Source organism: Eurypyga helias, unplaced genomic scaffold, assembly GCF_000690775.1.
Source record: "Eurypyga helias isolate BGI_N326 unplaced genomic scaffold, ASM69077v1 scaffold2661, whole genome shotgun sequence".
Lineage (NCBI taxonomy): Eukaryota > Metazoa > Chordata > Aves > Eurypygiformes > Eurypygidae > Eurypyga > Eurypyga helias.
The window spans coordinates 1-4,626 of record NW_010232540.1 but is presented as its reverse complement, the minus strand read 5'-3'; positions in this window follow the sequence as shown (position 1 = coordinate 4,626).

Below are 4,626 nucleotides of genomic sequence, written 5' to 3'. Positions count from 1 at the left end.
ACCGGGGCCTGCATGCTGGAGTTGACTTCCCTCAGGGCATCCCGTGGCCTTTGGGTGGCTTCTGCATGGTGCTGCTTCCGGGCTGCAAAGCATACAACCTTTCTGCGTATCAATGCGAGATGCCAGGGGCCACCGTCCATCTTTCCTCAAGAGGACTGTGCAAAGAATGGGAATAGATTTGTGAACGCACCACACGAGACTAAGCCTCGCCGCTTGCACTGATGTTCTGTCAGACATGAGATCACCTGAAAATCCTGCAGACCGTACTTCCAAGCCACTAACCCCTAGCACCCAGCCTGAGCTAGACTCCTCCTCCTGCCTGCTTCCCAGACTTGGGCACCCCTTAACTTTAAGGGGTACTTTGGCCATATTTCTGGAAGTTAAAGAGCAGGGAAATAAAGGAAAAAAGAAAAGCAGAGACCCTGTGGCTAAGAACAGACCAGGGAAACCCAGAGCCCTGTCACATCTCTGTCACCAACTGCTTCCATGACCTGCAGTGAGAATCCTAGCTTTTCCCATTTATGAACAATAGATGTCATTGCTTGCCTCAGGAACTCCAGCTTGGCCACCAAGTGCTATTCTGAGTTCCTGGTTTAATTTTCCAGGATGATAATGCAACAGAGATTGGATGCTTTCCTCTTACACTGTTCCCAGCATCCGTTTATCAAGAAAAATGTTGAGAACTGAAACCTCTCTGGTGTCCAACCCTGGGGCTTCACTTGGCATCCTCGAACAGATCGCAACTGGGAGTAATTGCTGGGAGAGACACAACAAGGACTTAGAGAAATGGGTTAGAAGCAGATTTGGGAGGGGATCCAGGAACAAATGAAAACAAACTCATCTGCCCCTTCCTGGCCTCTACACGCTTCAGTGCAGCAAGCACCTGGTCATGCAGGCAGGAGATACTCCTCACTCAGAAAGCTGCTGTCAGCCCCGCTTGATCACAGCTCTTCCTGCCCACTAAGCGTCTGCAAAAACTCCGTCTGCCTCCACTCTGTACACTCCCTGACAGCACTTTGTACATGCTCCCACTAGTGCCTCGTGGTATCACCCAGGGCTGTGAGCCACCGTCCTGAACAAAGACACCTGAACTCCCTGAGCACCCCCTTAGTAGAGCTGGTGTTGCCTAGAGAGATAGGCCCTTGCATTTTTGTGCCCATCCGTCTGTCTTCCCTTCCTGGGCTGCCAGCGCACACATACTTGAATGCCACTTTGCACCAAAGTGCACGGTTGGAGTGCAGCGTACTACTACTGCCTTAGCCAAAGGAGAGAGCTTCCGCGCCGGTCACTCCGTGCATGCTCTGCTTCGTGGGGCTTTCCGCACCCGGATGCCTAGGGCACACGCCTCCCAAACCACGGCCGTGCTAAGTCAGAGCCCAGGCAGACGCAATAAAGTGACACAGCTGTGTGTGGATCTTCCCTTGTGTGCTGGGTATTTGTGTCCTGTGTGTGCGCGTGCTTTTTCTCTCCAGTTACGTGGAGCGATGTTAAGCAGTCCTATCCAGAAACCAGGAGCCACTGTATCTTCTGTTACGCCATGCGTCTCCCAGAAAGAGGAACATGCTCTGTTCCCAGACCCAGCAGCCTGAACCCCCTGGAAGCACTCCATGGGCAGTGGGTTTGCAGAGCAGGAGCAGGCAGAGGTACGAACCCCCTGGAAGCACTCCATGGGCTTGCAGAGCAGGAGCAGGCAGAGTAATGTACTACTTACATTGTAGTGGGAATTCATGCAAGGCACAGGGGAGGTTCAGGAGGGCTCCTACGCAGTCCATCCCTCCACGTCATCTCTAAGTGTAGCTGTACTGTGAGCTCAGCCTTAGTTCTGACCCAGGAGAGACCAGAACCAGGTCAGAATGGACCTCTTTCCCCCCTGCACACACTGCAGCTTTGCTCACCACAGCCTTTACAACAGCTGATGAAGTTGCTAGTTAATACTCAACTCGCTGCCAATTCTCTGCCTCACAGAAGAGCCGAGGTCTCTGTCTGTCCCTGAGGAATCAGTAGAGCAAAGGGATCGATATTCCGTATCTTGATGCAGTTGTTAAACTGCACCTTTCCTAAACCATGATCTCACAGCCAGGATAAACCCCGGGATTAAGCCTTCAGATAGTGTGTCCCTTGTAAATCCAGGGTAGGTCCATGGTCCCCACTTTGGGCTTATCTAGGCTGAACTACTAAGCACACAAAGCCTCCCCAGCAGCTCAGTTACACCCTCTCATGCCAGCGGGCCTGTTGGTCACACTGGCTGTCAGGAGCATCCTGCAAAGCTCTCCTGGCCTTCCCACTCACCTCCAGAGGTGCTTTCCGAGACATTCAATGCCTTGCAGCTACCTCTGCTCCACAGAGCTTCTTGCAGAAGCTGCTGCTGACCTCAGGGGAGCGACTGCTCCTTGCATTCAGCCACACCAGACTCCCAGCATAAGCGAGTGCCTGGGTACTTGTGGAAAAAACATAACCTTGCTCAGATTCTAAACAATTTGTTCCAAACGCCTTTTGAATTTTGATCAAATACCAGAAGTCTGAGCACACCGAAATCTGCACCATACACATAAATCCAATTCCAAGGCGATGTCGACTCATCTGTCCGAGACGAAAGGAATGCAGGAGGTTAATGGGTTCTCACGTGTTAAGGGCTTCATGGAAATGGAGACGATGCAATTCCATGGGATTACAGAAAGTCAGTGCAGCTGGGACAAAAGGGTTTAGATGTATTAAAGTTCCCAGCTGCTGAAGGGCTCTGTCACACACAGCTTGAACGGGGGTTCCTTCTGCTTTCTGTTGTGCCAACCCCAGCAAGCAGCTGTCTGATACTCCGCCGTAGCTTTCGGAGTCTCGATGACCAGTGCAGACGCGTGTGCTGTACCGACAGAAGGAGAACTGTGCCCAAGTAATTTATCACTTATATCCTCACCACCCAGACTCAGAGTATTTAGAAATCGGAGCATTAAAACACAAAAACTGAGCACTGCTGAAGCCTTCATGCTGGAGCAAAAAGAAAACCAAAGACAAACAAAAGGGTCTCGTCACAGTCCTGAAGATGGCAACAAGAGCTGTAGAAAGGGCCCCCCTTTCCTTCGCACACCACACCCATGGTGCACCGCAGCCATCTCTGGGGCAGAGCGCTGCTGAGCTCAGTAGGGAGCTACACCGAGCAAGGAATGAAACGTCCTCCGAAACACCCCACGTTGGGACAAACAGCTAGAGGATGAGAACTGGGGAGACAGTTTAAGATGCAAACTACTCACTTTTGGCCAAGACACTGGCATGAACACACCTCTTATCCTGGCAGCTTTAATACTCAGAGGCAGCAGGAAAACCCCGGATCCGGCCCTCCACACAGCCCTTCCCTGCCCTCGGCAGCTGGCATCTGATGGCCTGGGTAGCCAACTGCACCTTGGTGGCTGCCGTTGTACGAGATTCCATTGTGATTTTTTTCACTACAAAGCCCACCACAGTCAGTCCTGGCTATAAATGCCATTATACTTAAAGGGGGTGGGGGTACTTGGTTATGGGGTTGAGTTTTTTTTCTTCCTTTCTCCTTTTTTTTTTTTCTTCCATAACATCTTCTACGGCAAGTCTCTTGCAGAGGAACAGAACAGAGCAGGATGGGGCCCTGGCAAGGAAGCACTACCATACATCTCTTGTCAAGTCTAATTGAATTTTTCTGTATGAAGCATCTATTATTACCCACCTGGGGTGTTTGTGGACAGATGGAGGAGTTTGCTCCCCCACTAGGCACATGAGACTGGCGATGGGAGGGATGGGGAAGAAAAACCTGACAATTCTCTGTTGCTTGCAGCCCAGCTGTTCTAGCCAGTTGTAAAAGGGAGAATAGTTTAGAATATTGATTCCCCCAAAATCAAACAGCTTGTAGAGGCTGGGAATGGCACCTCCTGAAAGCCAGGATAGCAGGGCATCTGCCACACCTGCCGCAGCTGCAGCAGGGATGTGTACAGTCACAAAAGGGATGGAAAGCCAGCGACTTCTCCTGGCATTTGAACCCACAAACCTGTCAGGAGGAGAAAACCTCTGAAGAACTGGAAAACACTGGGCTAGTGAAGAAACATCCCCTGGGCACACACCTCCCTTTGCTGTCCCACACCACACCTCAGGGAAAAACAAAGTCCATGAGTGAACAGCACTGGCACTGAGCTAACCCAATTCCTGCTTCTCCTTCCATCTAAAGATGCTTTGCTACCAGAGATGCGCTTTGGAGTGACAGAGAAAACAACTATAGTGAGTTCAACTGGGAAATGTCATGGAAGCTGGAAAGCGTAACTATTGCTGGAGACAGCAGCATGACAACTGAGCTCCTACCCAGCGGCTTGCGTGTAAACAAAGGTACCAGAACGGGACCGATGTGGTCAAGGCTGGCGTGTGATGGAAAGAGATCACAGGAACAGAAACCCCAGGTAGAGCCAAGCAAGCGCACAAGCACACTCCGGGCTGAGTGTCAGCCTCTCGAGGAAGAGGTCTGTCTCCTGCAGAGGAGGGTGGCAGCGGAGGTTGCAGACCGCCCTTACTCCCTCCTCCCGCAGCTGGGGGCCCCAGCCCGCTGGCAGCACCCGGAGCACCGCGCTCTGCACGCAGCCCCGCTGGCAGCTCGGTGCCGGGGGCCGCCCTCGC